The sequence below is a fragment of the Schistocerca serialis genome, chromosome 3 (assembly GCF_023864345.2).
Source record: "Schistocerca serialis cubense isolate TAMUIC-IGC-003099 chromosome 3, iqSchSeri2.2, whole genome shotgun sequence".
Lineage (NCBI taxonomy): Eukaryota > Metazoa > Arthropoda > Insecta > Orthoptera > Acrididae > Schistocerca > Schistocerca serialis.
The window spans coordinates 43,750,434-43,769,326 of NC_064640.1; positions in this window are offsets into that span (position 1 = coordinate 43,750,434).

Below are 18,893 nucleotides of genomic sequence, written 5' to 3' on the forward strand. Positions count from 1 at the left end.
GGATTGTCCGTTTATTGCATTTGCCTATTCCAAAACGAACAACCCACAACTCCCACCCCCTGCTCAGGCGCCTCAGCCGAGAGCGATAGATCAACGCAGCTAACACAGATTTTTCAGTTTTAGACGCAGCAAATTACAACCCTTCTAAATACGGTACAGCAGTTACTCGCCAACCAAGCAACAAACGCAGCACAACATGCAACAACTGTAGCTCCAAGTGTCGTACATCCTTTTCGCCAGTTTAACGAAAAAGAAGAGGAATGGCTCGAGAAGTTGCAAGAGTATTAAGGCCACATCACTGCTCACGGTGTATCGCGTACTGTGAAACTACATTACTTTTTGTCAATGGTAGGAAGCATAGTCTTTCGTCACATTCAGAAACTGTTCCCTAATTTCACTCCGAGTGAACTTTCCTATAATCAGGTTGTAGGTTCTCTAACCAACTATTATGACTAGCAAGTGACTTTGGTGGTAGTTTGGTACCAATTCTTTCGCTGCAAGAAAAGGTCACAACAAACTTAAAGCGAGTGGGTAATAGATTTGCAGGATATGACGAGGAAATGCAAATTCAAATGTACTTCTGGTCCTTTATATCCAGATGTTATGTTTCGTGATGTAACAGTGTAACTGAAGTCAAATCTAGAGAACAGATTTTGAAATAGTCAGATCCATCATTTCATCAGGTAGTGCAAATTCTAGATCAGTATGATTCAGGGGCGTAGGGGCCCATAAATTTGAGCAGCCACAAATTTGTCGGGTTGAGTCGTCCGCTACTCACGACCGGTCCAGCAGGCAGCAACAGCACGCACGCCCCAAGCCACGTAAACTGTTCTCTCAACAGGGGGCTACATCAGTGAATAGAATTAAGTCATGCCCTTGATGCTGTTCACAGCACAAATGTCAAGATCGCCCGTCCAAACAAGCACAATGTTATGCCTGTGGCAATACAGGATGCGTACAATCAGTATGTGTGCAACGGAACAAACATGAGAATTCTGCTGAATCACAAAAATCTAGTCACAAGGCCCATGTAATTAGTGCAGTATATTCAAAGCCTGCAACAGCCATTAGTAAACCAGCAAGTGAACAGTTTCTTCAGTGCTACGCCTGGTCAAAATACTTTTTGTTCATTTGTACATCAGTGGAAAACGCGTGAAATTTCAGTTGGACGCGGGTGCCTGTGTTACACTGCTGAATCGTACCACACATGAACTGTTAAGCTCCCCACCCCTGTCTAAAACTAGCACGCACCTGGCGGCTCATAATGGACAAGACATTCCCGTTCTCGGAAAACGAACTTTGCATGGCATGCATCGCTTGCATACGTAAACTGTAACTTCCACTGTGCTACAATCACACTATTGTGGTAACATATTTGGTTTTGATCATTTGATTTTTTTCTCTTCCAAATTCAGGACAATATGTTGTCAGTGTCTGCATTCAATGCAAAAGCCTGCTGAACAAAATCCCTGAACTCTTTTCTGAAGGTTTAGCAAGGCTAACAATTTTGTTTCATATATCACTCTGAAAGAAAATGCTCAGCCGATATTTTGTTGGGCCAGAACTGTTCCTATTGCATTACGGGACAAAGTCGCTGCTGAACTTAAAGAGTTGCAAGACAGTGGAGCTTTTGCGCCCATACAAGTAAGTCAACGGGCAAGTCCACTGGTTTTGCTCCCCAAATCTTCAGGCCGCATTCGCCTCTCTGTTGAATTTGATACTTTTACAATGCCACGCCCAGAGAATCTCATGGACACATTAGGCGCTGGTCGTTACTTTTCAAAAACTGATTTGCGCGACGCATATCTTCAGATCTCGCTTGATGACGAAGTTCAAAAAGTGTGTGTTGTGAACACTCATTTAGATTTGTTTAAATATTTGCGTTTGTCTTTTGGCAGTGCTTAGGCACCCGCCGTTTTACAATGGTATTTGGAACAGCTGACTGCTCAAGTACCAAACTTTTGAAACTTTTTGTACGATATTGTAGTAGCATGTCGTGCACCTGAAGAACACATTACAAATTTGCGTGCTTTTTTTGGTGTGTTATCTGATGCAGGACTAAATTGTAGATCGGACAAGTGAGATTTTTTTCAACCTGAGTTGCAGTATCTTTGTCATGTTATAAACAGTCAAGGTGTACATCCTATTCAGTCACGTTTGTTAGCCATACGTGACCCGCCAGTTCCACACTGTGTCTCACAATTGCAATCAGTCTTAGGGAAAGTGGACTATTATATTCCGTTCATACCGAATGGTGCGCAAATCGCAGCTCCATTGCAGCGCTTGCGTCGCAATAACGTCCCTTTTGTTTGCACAGATCAGTGGCAGGAAGCTTTTAAAAACTTTAAGATGCATTGCTCAGTGATCGATGTTTGGTACCATTTGTGTTGCAAGTTGACGCTTCCTCTTACGGAATTGGTGCTGAACTTTCGAATAGATTTGGTGATAAAGACAGGCCTATTGCTTTCGCATCAAAAGTGTTGTCCAAAGCTCAATATAACTATTCACAAATAGAGAAAGAAACATTGGCTGTTTTGTATGGTTTCACCCAATTCCACAACTATTTGTATGACGGAAAATTCTGCTTGGTAACGGATCACAAGCTATTGCAGCCCTCGTTACATTCGATGCAGACGGTTCCTGTACGAACTGTCCAGAAATGGTAAGGATGGGCTTTGTTGTGGTCTCAATACCAGTACGAGATAGTGTGTCGCCCGATAGCTCAACATGGTAATGCGGATGCGCTGGCACGTCTGCCGATTGACTCTGATACAGACGTTGACTCTCTGCTTCATCTCGATGCTCAGGATTCTGAATTGCTTCATACTTTCTTCTGAACTATAGGAAAATTGCACAGGCCACAGAAGCTTATTCAGATTTGAACATTTTGCTAAAATACATTCGCTATGACCGGAATTCTGACTTCCCTTGCAGCCACAGCTTCCGGTCCATCGCCGGCCGGAGTGGCCGAGCGGCTCTAGGCGCTACAGTCTGGAACCGCGCGACCGCTACGGTCTCAGGTTCGAATCCTGCCTCGGGCATGGATGTGTGTGATGTCCTTAGGTTAGTTAGGTTTAAGTAGTTCTAAGTTATAGGGGACTGATGACCTCAGAAGTTAAGTCCCATAGTGCTCAGAGCCATTTTTGATCCAGTCCATCAGAGCGTCCACGCTCCTGCCTCCACCACCTCCCTTCTCCTCCCCCCCCCCCCCCCCCGAACCCTCCCTGCTCCGTATACGACGACGGGTCCGTCGCTCTTTGGAGTGGGGGAATAAATATTAAAGCGTAACTTCAGGGCTGGCACACCAATCGGGAACGACAGAAATGAGACGGATGTGAGAAAAGGCCAGCCAATCACACTCTGACCGACCTCCCTCAGGGACACAACGCGACAGCAGCGGCCCCCAGGTGAAGAGGTCATAAGCGCCAAGCCCGGTTGGTGGCAGCCCACATCGATAGCAGCTTCAACATCAGCCACTTCGTTAGCAGACGCATCGTAGCCGCTACCATTAGTACTCTCTACGTAGCACAGACTTCTGAAGAAGATTTGGTTATTTTGTATGTCGCACTTTTCTTGCGACATCACTATCAAAGTTAAGTATTGTAATTGCCTTGTTGTAATAAAACTCATTAATAAAAGTTGTTTGATTGTTTGTCTAGCGAACCGGGTAAGCAGGATTCCTAGACACTACATTATTCGCAATTACTAGCTGAAATTTACCACAGAGCTCAATTCGTCTTTCTCCTCTCTCATTCCTTGTCCCGAGCCCATATTCCTCTATAACCTTCTCTTCTACTCCTTCCCGTGCTGCTGCATTCAAACCCTCATTTACATCTCCCTTTACGAACTGGAGTAGGAATTAAAATCCGTGGAGAAGAAATAAAAACTCTGAAATTCGCCGATGACATTGTAATTCTGTCAGAGACAGCAAAGGACCTGGAAGAGCAGCTGAACGGAATGGACAGTGTCTTGAAAGGAAGATATAAGATGACCATCAACAAAAGCAAAACGAGGATAATGGAATGTAGTCGAATTAAATCGGGTGATGCTGCGGGAATTAGATTAGGAAATGAGACGCTTAAAGAAGTAAAGGAGTTTTGCTATTTGGGGATCAAAATAACTGATGATGGTCGAAGTAGAGAAGAAGAAGAGAAATTTGTTAACATCGAGTATAGATTTAAGTGTCAGGAAGTATTTTCTGAAAGTACACTACTGGCCATTAAAATTGCTACACCAAGAAAAAATGCAGAAGATAAAAGGGTATTCATTGGACAAATATATTATACTAGAACTAAGATATGATTACATTTTCACGCAATTTAGATGCATAGATCCTGAGAAATCAGTACCCAGAACAACCACCTCTAGCCGTAATAACGGCCTCGATACCCCTGGGCATTGAGTGAAACACAGCTTGGGTGGCGTGTACAGGTACAGCTGCCCATGCAGCTTCAACACGATACCACAGTTCTTCAAGAGTAGTGACTGGCGTATTGCGATGAGCCAGTTGCTCGGTCACCATTGACCAGACGTTTTCAATTGGTGAGAGATCTGGAGAATGTGCTGGCCAGGGCAGCGACCGAACATTTTCTTTATCCAGAAAGGCCCGTACAGGACCTGCAACATGCGGTCGTGCATTATCCTGCTGAAATGTAGGGTTTCGAAAGGATCGAATGAAGGGTAGAGCCAGGGGTCGTAACATATCTGAAATGTAACGCCCACTGTTCAAAGTGCCGTCAATGCGAACAAGAGGTGACCGAGACGTGTAACCAATTGCACCTCATACCAACACGCTGGGTGATACACCAGTATGGGGATGACGAATACACGCTTCCAATGTGCGTTCACCGCGATGTCGCCTAACACTGATGCGACTATCATGATGTTGTAAACAGAACTTGGATTCATCCGAAAAAATGACGTTTTGCCGTTCGTGCACCCAGGTTCGTCGGTGAGTACACCATCGCAGACGCTCCTGTCTGTGATGCAGCGTCAAGGGTAACCGCAGCCATGGTATGCGAGGTGATAGTCCATGCTGCTGCAAACGTCGTCGAACTGTCCGTGCAGATGGTTGTTGTCTTGCAAACGACCCCGTCTGTTGACTCATAGATCGAGACGTGGCTGCACGATCCGTTACATTCATGCGGATAAGATGCCTGTCATCTCGACTACTAGTGATACGAGGCCGTTGGGATGCAGCACGGCGTTCCGTATTACGCTCCTGAACCCACCGATTCCATATTCTGCTAACAGCCATTGGATCTCGACCAACGCGAGCAGCAATGTTGCGATACGATAAACCGCAATGGGATAGGCTACAATCCGACCTTTATCAAAGTCGGAAACGTGATGGTACGCATTTCTCTTCCTTACACGAGGCATCACAACAACGTTTCACCAGGCAACGGCGGTCAACTGTTGTTTGTGTATGAGCAATCGGTTGGAAACTTTCCTCATGTCAGCACGTTGTAGGTATCGCCACCGGCGTCTACCTTGTGTGAATGCTCTGAAAATGTAATCATTTGCATATCACAGCATCTTCTTCCTGGCGGTTAAATTTCGCGTCTGTAGTACGTCATATTGGTGTTGTAGCAATTTTAATGGCGACTAGTGCATTTGTATGGAGTGTAGCCATGTATGGAAGTGAAACATGGACGATAAATAGTTTAGACAAGAAGAGAATAGAAGCTTTCGAAATGTGGTGCTACAGAAGAATGCTGAAGATTAGATGGGTAGATCACATAACTAATGAGGAGGTATTGAATGGAATAGAAAATAGGCGAAATTTGTGGCACAACTTGACTAGAAGAAGGGGTCGGTTGGTAGGGCATATTCTGTGGCATCAAGGGATCACCAATTTAGTACTGTAGAGCTGCGTTGAAGGTAAAAATCGTAGAGAGAGACCAAGAGATGAATACACTTAACAGATTCAGAAGGATGTAGGTTCCAGTAGGTACTGGGAGATGAAGAAGCTTGTACAGGATAGAGTAGCCTGGAGAGCTGCATCAAACCAGTCTCTGGACTGAAGACCACAACAACAACAACAACAACATCCTCATGTACTTTTCCTATCTCTTCATCTTCAGCTTGCGACGTCGGCATGTATACCTAAACTATCGACTGATGACCATAGATGTTAAGTCACATAGTGCTCTGAGCCAACCTAAACTATCGTTGTCAGTCTTGTTTTGTTGCCGATTCTGATAGGAACGTTTCTATCACAGAACTGGTCACAGTTTTCTGTTGCTGTTGATATTACCCTATGCACATCTCACCAGAAACCCTTGTCTTCTTTCCGTTTCACTTCACTGTTCTCTACTATATCTAGATTGAGCCATTGCACTTCCCTTTTTAGATTTTATAGCTTCCCTAACACCTTTAAGCTTTTGAAATTCCGTGCCTCGACTCGTAGAATGTTATTCTTTCGTTAGTTATTCAATATTTTTCTCATGGTCACCTCCCCTTTCGCAGTCCCCTCCCAGAGATAAGAGTGGGGGACCATTCCGAAATCTTTTGGCAAGGGAGAGATCATCATGACATTTTTCAATTAGAGGCCCCATATCTTGTTGATACTGCCATTAATACTGTAATCCGCTTCCCACTATTCGTACCACTCAATATTATTTTCTGAATATAGATCAATAGTATTGCCCGCAGTTTCTTATCGTTATCTCTTGGTATGTTTCGAAAACACTCATTGACACTGTATCGTCATCTAACACCATTTTCACCCCTCTCTCTACAGAAATGAAGACACTCATTTCCTCTTCCGCAGTTTCCTGTCCAGAAGCAGCACTATCCTCCTCCACAACTTTATTTACTGAAATCTTCCCCACATTTTCCTGTGATAATAAATCTATTACTTCAGTCGATACACACACAGTTTTGCCACATCCACTGACAGAACACACGAATCACTATAATTAACCTCTTCAACATCCGCCGATACAATGTACGAATCACTGTAACCATTTTCTTTAGCATTCACCAACACATTAAAAACTACTTTTTCTGGTTGACTGCCCACCTCACAAGGACTGCTGCAGTTAGGTTGTATAGCAGTCGAGGTTATATTACATTCCACGTCCCGTCAGATTCACACGTACTTCTGTTCTTGATTTGATACTAAATTTCCCCACCCCCAAATGTTTTCTATTATTGTTCTCTTCTTTCCATGAATCAAATAAACCTTCTAGTCCCATTTTATCACCATTTAAGATATTTATCTTACATTTTTGTAACATTTCTGCTCTCCTTTCTTCTCTTACACCCTCTGTTTCTGATTCCCTATATACTCTTGGTTCCCATTCTCTTGCCTGCTATTAAAATTTTTTGGGTGGTACTTTTCATTGTTGACAAATCATTTTGCAGGTGGTGGTCAACCCCGCGGTACATATAGTATAACAGCTTCCTGATCTTTCGCTAGAGTGTACAGTTTCGTACTCATATCTTTAATTTGCTGTTCGTGTTGTTCAAATGGTTCAAATGGCTGTGAGCACTATGGGACTTAACTGCTGAGGTCATCAGCCCCCTAGAACTTAGAACTACTTAAACCTAACTAACCCAAGGACGTCACACACATCCATACCCGAGGCAGGATTCGAACCTGCGACTGTAACGGTCTCGCGGTTCCAGACTATAGCGCCTAGAACAGCTCGGCCACCTTGCCCGACTGTTCGTGTTGTCCTATCACCATATTAAACGTACCTTCCAAACCCCACAGATTCTGCAAAACGGCCCTTAAGCACACAACGTTTTTTCCAAACATGTCGTGGAGTCCCATTCGAGTCTCTCGCACAAGTACATTCTGTCTTAGTATATAGCCATTTACACCACCTCGCAACTCACAATGCATCTTTTCTTTATTACATCCACGGCTTTTTTGACATCATCTATTTTACGACCAATGAAGCTTACTTCATCAGTAATTGCGTCCATTTCGGTTCGAGTCTCTATTAGCTTCCTCTCACTCACAACTTTCGTTTTAATATTCCCAAGCTCGGCCTTTCCGTCCATTTTGAAGTTTCCCCTGTCATTCATCAGTTCAGAATTTATTTCCCAATCATTCGCAATATATTTGAGATTAGGTATTCATAACTAAATTTTCCCGCACTGATTTAGAGCTATCCTGTAAGCTCTGATTTCTCGATCGACAAGTACCCGGTGGATGTTTAAGCGGAACTGTCTCTGCCTCCGACGCTGAGCCTGCACATTCGCACATGTTTACACTATCGACACCAGCACTTAGCTTTTCTGCAAATATGACTGCCTCTGCAGTGCTTGTGCCGCCAAAAGTGAAGGATTCTGCCGTCGCTTGCGTTCCTGCCGATGTTGAAGGTGAAGATCTCTATGTCGTAGCCATAACCATAGTCACTTCTCTCTTGAACACTGCTCCAGCGTAAAGTCTGTCACCCTCTCATATTTTCTGGTGATGACGAATTTTTAAACTCGGAGCCCCCACTCAAATTGCGTACATCTCTCAGGGCCTGGATCAAGGATACATGCTTGCAACTTCAAGCTGGATTGAGTGTAAGTCCAGTCCCAGACGAGTACCGATTTCCGGCGTTTCTGTTCGGCTTTTAGTGGTACAGTGGGGCAACGTACGTCTCTGAATAAAGTTTGGATTGTAAATGTGCTAGCGACGAGCTGTAAACTGTCTACACCATGTTGCTGTGTTGGCAAAATATTTTATTAAAAGATGACCCTATGTTCGAATAATAGAGCGCAGGTCAGTTATGTGAATTATAAATCAATGAACATAAACAAAAAGCAAACATTTGTAGCAAATATAGGCATCAATGCACATTTAACTCTTAAGAACAGATGGTTTATTCAGTAAGGTCCAAAGTCGTACTAAATGATCGCCCTTCAAGCAGCTTTACACGTAAATAAAGTTAATTATTTAAATATATGAGAGCCCTTAAATTATTTACTGTAACACTAAAGACGACAAAATACGTACTTAGATCAAGCCACGACATTACAATAGTTTCTTCATCAGCATTCTTAGATGTCTGTAACTTACAAGGGAACCTCCCCATAGCACCCCCATCAGATTTAGTTATAAGCTGGCACAGTGGATAGGCCTTGAAGTACTGAACACAGATCAATCGAGAAAACAGGAAGAAGTTGTGTAGAACTATGAAAAAAATAAATGACCTAGTAGATAGTGTCGGAAGTTCAATGCGGCTTTTCGCGGATGATGCTGTAGTATACAGAGAAGTTGCAGCATTAGAAAATTGTAGCGAAATGCAGGAAGATCTGCAGCGGATAGGCACTTGGTGCAGGGAGTGGGAAATGATCCTTAACATAGACAAATGTAATGTATTGCGAATACATAGAAAGAAGGATCCTTTATTGTATGATTATACGATAGCGGAACAAACACTGGTAGCAGTTACTTCTGTAAAATATCTGGGAGTATGCGTGCGGAACGATTTGAAGTGGAATGATCATATAAAATTAATTGTTGGTAAGGCGGGTACCAGGTTGAGATTGATTGGGAGAGTGTTTAGAAAATGTAGTCCATCAACAAAAGAGGTGGCTTACAAAACACTCGTTCGACCTATACTTGAGTATTGCTCAACAGTGTGGGATCCGTACCAGATCGGGTTGACGGAGGAGATGGAGAAGATCCAAAGAAGAGCGGCGCGTTTCATCACAGGGTTATTTGGTAACCGTGATAGCGTTACGGAGATGTTTAACCAACTCAAGTGGCAGACTCTGCAAGATAGGCGCTCTGCATCGCGGTGTAGCTTGCTCGCCAGGTTTCGAGAGGGTGCGTTTCTGGATGAGGTATCGAATATATTGCTTCCCCCTACTTATACCTTCCGAGGAGGCCACGAATGTAAAATTAGAGAGATTCGAGCGCGCACGGAGGCTTTCAGACAGTCGTTCTTCCCGCGAACCATACGAGACTGGAACAGAAAAGGGAGGTAATGACAGTGGCACGTAAAGTGCCCTCCGCCACACACCGTTGAGTGGCTTGCGGAGTATAAATGTGGATGTAGATGTAGACAGTTTTGTGGTGAAGGAATACCAAAGGGTGTATTTTATTGGCAGAACTTATCTGAAGATGCAACAGGTCTACTAAGGAGACTGCTTAGACAACGTTTGTCCGTGCTCTGCTCGAGTGCTGTTGTGCAGTATGGAATCGTTATCAACTGATTTGACGGAGGACATCGAAAAAGTTCAAAGAAGGCAGTTCCGTTCTCTTTTTATGTTATCGTGAAATAGGGGATAGAATGTCACGGATATGATCTGTCAGCTGGGGTGGCAGTCATTAAAACAAAGACGAGCTTCGTTTCGGAGGGATGTTTTCACGAAGTTTCAGTCTCCAGCGTTCTCCTCCGAATGGGAAAATATTTTTTTAGCGTCTACCTACATACGAAGAACCGACTATTCTAATAAAATAAGAGAAATCAGATATAAGTGTTCGTTTTTGCTGCGCGCTAAAGAGAGGGAAGTGGTGCGGAAATAGTGTGAAACTGGTTCGGTGAACCCTCTGCCAGGCACTTAAATGTGAATGTTAGTGCCGTAAAGTAGACGTAAATGTAAGTGTGGTACGAAGCGTTTTATTCTTATCCAAGGTATCCGCCTTCTAAAGTCATACGTTTTTTTGCGTTAGTTTTACTCTATGCGAAAGTCTTAAATATATGTGTTAATCTTACCATCCCATACTAAAGATTTCGTTTGAAATTACAACCATTTAAAAATTTTGCTAATTGTATTTGACTTTTTCTAACAAGATATTCTTTAATTTGAACAGTTCTCGGGTATCCGACCGGGTAGCGTCGTAATTTCTCCACAATATTTCGTCAGACGTACACGCTGCCATCTTCAGGTGGTTCCTGACGAATGCTGTGCTGTTCCTCTCGGCGTCCATAGCCGTTACCCCGTCCACCGTTCCTCTCCTGGTATCTTTGGTGCGGCCGGCGCGGCGGCTACTGGAGGTGGTGGGAGAAGCGGCGCCTGGCTCTGAACTGGGGTCTGCAGTCTCCCTGCTGCCGCCGTCGGGGGCGGTCCTCGATCTCTGTGACCGCATCTTTCTCTCCAGGCTGAGTGCAGGGTTTCAAGCCTGACTAAGTCGAAGGCCGCTGTCTTTATTAATTAGATCGTCCTGTAGTCGGATTTCGATAGCCTCTTTAGTAACGCAGTCCCAGAAGTAGGAGGATTGACAGAGTATTTTTGTTTTTTCATAGTCCATAGTATGGCCAGTCTTTATACAATGGTTTGACACGGCTGATTTAGTGGCCTGGCGTAATTCAGTATCGCGCTTGTGTTCGCGGCACCTCTCTTCTACAGTGCGGACTGTCTCCCCAATGTATGATTTTCCGCACTGACAGGAAATTTGATAAACGCCCGGTTATCGAAGGCCTAATGATTTACTAATGCGCAATTGTTGTTTAGAACCTGAAATTATCTTCCAACATTGTGTTAGCAGTACAAAAGTATTTTCATTAACATACACTATCAGAAATAGACAAATAAAAGTTACCAGTCTCGTTAATGGTAGTTGATGTTCATGAACAATATATTTTTTAAAGAGCTGCTGATGTGTAGGTATTTCTAGAATATGAAAATATTTAATGCCCTCAATGCTCCGCAATTGGTAAATATGTATGAGAATTGGGTACACATCTTCAACTCCATTCTCCCCTCTCTCGGTCCATCTCCTCCTCCCCTCTCTCCTTCTCCATCTCCATCTCATCCCCAGCCCCTCTCTCCATGCTTCACCTCCTACCCCCTCTCTCTGTCCATCTCCGCAACAACTTGACTGGAATCTGCACTCACTTAGAAGTGGAAATCAGTTGGAATTGTTAGTATACAGAACATGAGAGTGACCTCTCGAGCTGCGGAATATGTGAGGATAGTAGCTTCAATGACAGTACAAAAGCAGGGCTTCACAACATACGTGCTCGCGGAGCAAGTTGTGAGCAGCAAGGTGCGAGCACGGAGCAGCGCGAGCAAGCTACTCCCACTACCGGACCAGAGCAGAGAGTGGGGAGAGTCACGTGGGGCACACAACAGCTGCCGCCAGTCAATGTAAATCCGCGGCCACCTGCAGGGATATCACTTACGAATTATTACTGCCACAAATGAAACAAATAAAGGAGAATGTACACGTGCCACATAATTTTATTAGCTTAGTGTATGCCTCTACATTCGTATTAATTTGTGAACTGTTACACAATTAAAGATGTCACTGAAGTGTGGGATTCTCGGTTATCTTGTACTTTTTGCCCTTTATAATTGCGTCTATGTTCGTAGTAATTGTTCTTGTGCATTGTAGGCGCAGTGTGCAGTTTAAATTTCGATCAGACAATGCGTTTCTCAGGCACGTCTTGTTATATTTCATTGCAGAGAACAGTTGTTCACAAACATACGTGGAACCGAACATTGATATTATTGTAGCCGCCAGTTTGTGCGAACGAGGGAATCTATCCTGAGGGAAGTGTCTGTAGGATACCAAAATGTTTTTCTTGTTCTGAAATTTGTCTCTGTATTCTCTGTCACACTGCAGGTCAATAATTTCTAGTTGCAACTCAGGACAAATTTCTTCAATATTCGCTGAATATGGACAGGATAACAGATCAAAATCACTGTCTAGTGCTGTCAGATCTTGAAAGCGTTGATCAAATTCTTCCTTAAGGGCAACTAAACTATGTGAATAACGTTCACAGTCTTTGTGAACATCTTGCATGGATGATAATTTAGGAAAATGAGCTAGATTTCCTGTTGCCAACTGACGCACCCAAAGTGTCAATTTCATTTTAAAAGCTCGTATTCGATCTATGAAATGAGTAATTAGCAGATCTTTACCTTGTAGTGAAATGATCAAACCATTCAGATGGCTAGTTAAATCTGCTAAGAACGCGAGATCACATTTCCATGAAGGCTATTTCAATTCAGGAACACACATGTTATTTATTTCCATGAACATATTTATATCATCTAATAGGCAAAAAAATCGATTTAATAATTCGCCACGACTAAGCCAGCGGACCTCGCTGTAATAAGGCAGGCTACCATACTGGCTTTCTACATCCTCAAGAAAGCTTTTAAATAGTCTGTGTTGTAGCCCATGCTTCTTTATATAATTGGTTGTACGAACAACAACACTCATCACATTTTTTAGAGTGATACTCTTTGCAGATAAGTTTTCCTGGTGGATCACACAGTAAAGGCCCTTTATTTCATTCGGCACGGTCAGTTTTTGCATTTTCTCCTTCAACAGCGCAACGAAACCTGATTTTTTTCCCTGTCATCGCTGGTACACCGTCTGTAGACACTGAAACTAAAGAATTCCACGACAATCCTATATTTTCAACACTTTCTTCAACACTAACTACTTAAAATATCACCTCCGGTTGTAGTGTTCTTCACGGCTACTACATCGAGGAGCTCCTCCCTCACCTGAAGATCTCTATTAACACCTCTAATAAATATGGCAAGCTGCGCTGTTCCAGTGGTATCAACACTTTCGTCCAGAGCTAGAGAATACGCCATAAAATCTTTACAGATATTTGCAAGCTGGCTCTGGACGTCGTCTGCCATGTCCTGTATGGGACGCATAATGGTCATGTTAGATAATGGCACAATCCGAAACTGTTCAACTTGAGATGGACACAAATGTTCCGCTGCAACTACCAAACATTCTTTCATTAAATCACCATCAGTGGAGGGGCGCAGCGATTTTGCTAAAAGCAAAGCAATTTAGTAACTCACTCTGAGAGTTGCCTCAGTTGATTTTTCTTCGTCGTCCAGATCTTCTTCGGAGAGCTTCCTTTTAAGTTTAATAGCTTCCTGTGCACGATCTGGTCCATCACATTTTCCACTTCCGTAGTCTTTCGCGTGGTACGACATATAATGTCGCTGCAAATTAAATTTCCTAAAAGAATTCAGCGTTTTATCACATACTAAACATTTTGCAACACCATCTTTTTCTGTAAACAGATACAATTCCTCCCAATGGGAGTTGAAGTGCGAAAGCATGGCTGGGGTTACACAACGGCGACTTGACATGATTCTTAACCAGCGAAGTGACTGTTAGAGCTGATCGTAGTACTTTAAACGTTACAGTTACACAGTCGGCGCGAATTCAATAGGCACGCTGCCGCCCTATTCAAACGTGCGCCCGCATTTCCACTCCCTCCTCTCCCTCCCTACTCCGCAACCTTGCACCTGCTCGCGAGCACGTGCCTGAGCAGACGCGAGTACTCGCGCTCAAAACCGGCCAGTTGTTAAGCCCTGGTATAAAGCATACTTTTAATCTGCGAATGTATAGGATTGCTGAAGCCCTCTGCAAGACGGAAAAAAATGGTTCAAATAGCTCTGAGCACTATGGGACTAAACTTCTGAGGTCATCAGTACCCTAGAACTTAGAACTACTTAAACCTAACTAACCTAAGGACATTACACACATCCATGCCCGAGGCAGGATTCGAACCTGCGACCGTAGCGGTCGCGCAGTTCCAGACTATAGCGCCTAGAACCGCTCGGCCACGCCGGCCGGCTCAAGACGGAAAAGCTAACATTAAAATGACCACAGTTCAATTAAAACGGGAAAAAAGCTCTATAAAAGTCTGCGTTACATTTAGTATACCGACTACTTTAAACAATGAAACAGAGAAATGAAATTTTAAGTGCACAGACGAAGACTAAAAAAAAAATAATAAAGAGGGCTGGCAAATGGTCAGTTATGCCCCAGCCCGGTGGCAGAACCGTTCGACCTTCTTTACTCTAACATAGTATAAGAACTACTACTACTTTATATTTCCTCAAAAGTTTAGCAGTACAATATAATCATATTTCCTAAAATCTACAAAACCACAATAAGAGTGTACATGTGACAGAACATTAGAGAGTCATCCAGTCTTCTCCCAATATTCTCAGTTCGTTATTAAAGGGGCCTACAGTTTTTTTCCTCGGCCAATTGAAAAGCTTAAGCTATTAACTCATTCATAGTTAGTCCAAAAAATCTGTCGTCCATATCTTTTTAAAAATTGAGACTTCTTATTTTGAAGTTTATTCTGAACTGCTCTCTGATGTGTTGCTTTAACAACGTTGAACTGAACACGAGCTTTCTTAAATCCCATTACCTTTTTCACAACAGTTATCACTGCCTCATCTGTGTTTTCTGTAGACCGCCTTGATGATTAGGTTTGCGTATGTAGTTTCTGTCTATGACAAAAAGATGAAGTATCCCTAACACAGTAAGAAAAATATAGTGATGAATCTTAGAAGTGTTAGAATAAATATGAGCACTAAAAAGCAAACGCTAGGAAAGAATGGTAAGTTACCTGGGGCAGAACGGATCTGGGTAGGTACATTTCAAAACACACAAAGCGCTTTTTAATATAAACTTCGTCTAAATGCACTAAAATTAAGGGCCCATCATGTTTTTTTGAGATTTTAAGGAAGAGGAAACTTGTAGATAAAGGGTTTTCGCTTACTTTGCAGATAAAGAGTTATTAATATTGCATTATGCAGACGAATAACATGCGCAAACACGTCACTGTCACAACAATCAAAGACAAATTCTTCTACAACCGATTCCTACCACACTTGTCACTTGGATAATATTCCCTGAAAGCGAGTGTTGAGTGCGCTACTTGGCAGCCAAAATACACTCCTGGAAATTGAAATAAGAACACCGTGAATTCATTGTCCCAGGAAGGGGAAACTTTATTGACACATTCCTGGGGTCAGATACATCACATGATCACACTGACAGAACCACAGGTACATAGACACAGGCAACAGAGCATGCACAATGTCGGCACTAGTACAGTGTATATCCACCTTTCGCAGCAATGCAGGCTGCTATTCTCCCATGGAGACGATCGTAGAGATGCTGGATGTAGTCCTGTGGAACGGCTTGCCATGCCATTTCCACCTGGCGCCTCAGTTGGACCAGCGTTCGTGCTGGACGTGCAGACCGCGTGAGACGACGCTTCATCCAGTCCCAAACATGCTCAATGGGGGACAGATCCGGAGATCTTGCTGGCCAGGGTAGTTGACTTACACCTTCTAGAGCACGTTGGGTGCCACGGGATACATGCGGACGTGCATTGTCCTGTTGGAACAGCAAGTTCCCTTGCCGGTCTAGGAATGGTAGAACGATGGGTTCGATGACGGTTTGGATGTACCGTGCACTATTCAGTGTCCCCTCGACGATCACCAGTGGTGTACGGCCAGTGTAGGAGATCGCTCCCCACACCATGATGCCGGGTGTTGGCCCTGTGTGCCTCGGTCGTATGCAGTCCTGATTGTGGCGCTCACCTGCACGGCGCCAAACACGCATACGACCATCATTGGCACCAAGGCAGAAGCGACTCTCATCGCTGAAGACGACATGTCTCCATTCGTCCCTCCATTCACGCCTGTCGCGACACCACTGGAGCCGGGCTGCACGATGTTGGGGCGTGAGCGGAAGACGGCCTAACGGTGTGCGGGACCGTAGCCCAGCTTCATGGAGACGGTTGCGAATGGTCCTCGCCGATACCCCAGGAGCAACAGTGTCCCTAATTTGCTGGGAAGTGGCGGTGCGGTCCCCTACGGCACTGCGTAGGATCCTACGGTCTTGGCGTGCATCCGTGCGTCGCTGCGGTCCGGTCCCAGGTCGACGGGCACGTGCACCTTCCGCCGACCACTGGCGACAACATCGATGTACTGTGGAGACATCACGCCCCACGTGTTGAGCAATTCGGCGGTACGTCCACCCGGCCTCCCGCATGCCCACTATACGCCCTCGCTCAAAGTCCGTCAACTGCACATACGGTTCACGTCCACGCTGTCACGGCATGCTACCAGTGTTAAAGACTGCGATGGAGCTCCGTATGCCACGGCAAACTGGCTGACACTGACGGCGGCGGTGCACAAATGCTGCGCAGCTAGCGCCATTCGACGGCCAACACCGCGGTTCCTGGTGTGTCCGCTGTGCCGTGCGTGTGATCATTGCTTGTACAGCCCTCTCGCAGTGTCCGGAGCAAGTATGGTGGGTCTGACACACCGGTGTCAATGTGTTCTTTTTTCCATTTCCAGGAGTGTATACACACAGATACGTTCGTCTCATTTTTCCGTCCTGCCCCGGCTTCCCCTATAAGGAGAACGAATACATATGAAACAAACAACTTGTCTAATGGCTTAAACAGACTTTGACTCTATTTAAAACTCACTGCAAGAAAGAAAACTAAGCCGCACATTTTCACAGCACAGCGCAGCATTTTCTTTCTTGCAGTCGATTTTGAGACTAAACCTGTGTATTGTTTAGAAAAAAAAAATGTAGTCAATGTCCGTCTGAATATCTATCATAGTGCAGTATCAGAATTGGGCAAATATTCCTGAGGTAAAATAGTTTCCCATCCGGATCTCCAGCCTGAGACTACTCAGGAGGCTGTCGTTATCAGGAGAATCAAAAATTGCGTTATACGGATCGGAGTGTGGAATGTTTCAACCCTTATTCGGACAGGTAGATTAGAAATTTTACAAAGGGAAATGGAAATGTTGCAGCTAATATAGAGGGAATTAGTGATGTCAGGTGGTAGGAGGAACAGGTGAATACGGGGCTACGAACACAAAATCACATAATGATAATGTTGGAGTAGGTTTAATAATGAAAGAGAAAATAGGAAGGCGGGTAAGCTACTATCAACAGCACAGTAAACGCATTATCATAGTCAGGACAGACATAAATCCCACACCAGCCACAGCTATACAAGGCTATACGGCGACTATCGCCGAAGATGATGAGTATATTAAAGAAATGTATGAGGAGGTAAAAGCCGCTATTAAGATAGGTATGGGAAACGAAAATTTAATTGCTATGTGGGAATACAATTAGATAGCAACAAAAAGAAGAGAAGGACAAATAATAGGTGAATATGGACTGGGAGAAAGGAAGCCGTGTGGTATAATTTTGGGCAGAGCATAATTTAATGGGTGCTAACAGTTGGTTTAAGAATCATGAAGGTAGATTTCATACGTGGAAAGGTCTTGGAGACACCGAAAGGTCTCACATTGGTTATACAGTAGTAAGACTGAGCTTTCGGAACCAGATTTTAAGTAGTAAGATCTTTCCAGGATGCAGATATGGAATATGACCACAATTTATTTGCTATGAAATGTAGATTAAAACTGAAGAAATTGGAAAAAGGGGTAGGAAATTAAGGAGATGGAACCTGCATAAGTTTAAAAAACGCGGATGTTGTTGAGAGTTTCAGAGACAGCATTAGGCAAGGATCGACCAGAACAAGGAAAAGGAATACAATAGTAGACGAAAGGGTAGCTTTGAGAGATGAAATGGTGAAGGCAGCAGGGGATGAAACCAGTAGAACGTCTATAAGAAATCTTTGGATATCACAAGAAGTATTGAATTTAAATGATAATGGATGAAAATATAAAAATACAGCATGATAGGGAGTGTAATATGGCTAACCAGGAAGAGCTAGAAGACAAATGTAATGATTATAAGCCTATTTCCGTAGGGGGAAGATAGATACCGCCTACGGGAAACTGAATAAGCATTTGGAGATAAAAGGAGCAGCTGTACGAATATCAAGAGCTCCGATGGAAAACCAGTACTAAGCAAAGAAGGGAAAGCTGAAAGTTAGAAGGGCTATATAGAGGCTATATAGTAGGGAGATGAAGTTGAAGGTAGTTTTATAGAAAGGGAAGAGGGCGTAGAGGAATATGAGATGGATGATACGATACGGCGAGAAGAATTTGACAGAGTACTGAAAGACCTAAGTCTAAACAACGTTACTGGAATATCAGACTTTCTGTGAGAACTATTGATAGCCATCGAAGAGCCAGCCACGACAAAACTATCTCATATTGTGAGCACATGCACAGACAGGAGAAATTCCCTCACACTTCAAGGGGGATGTAAT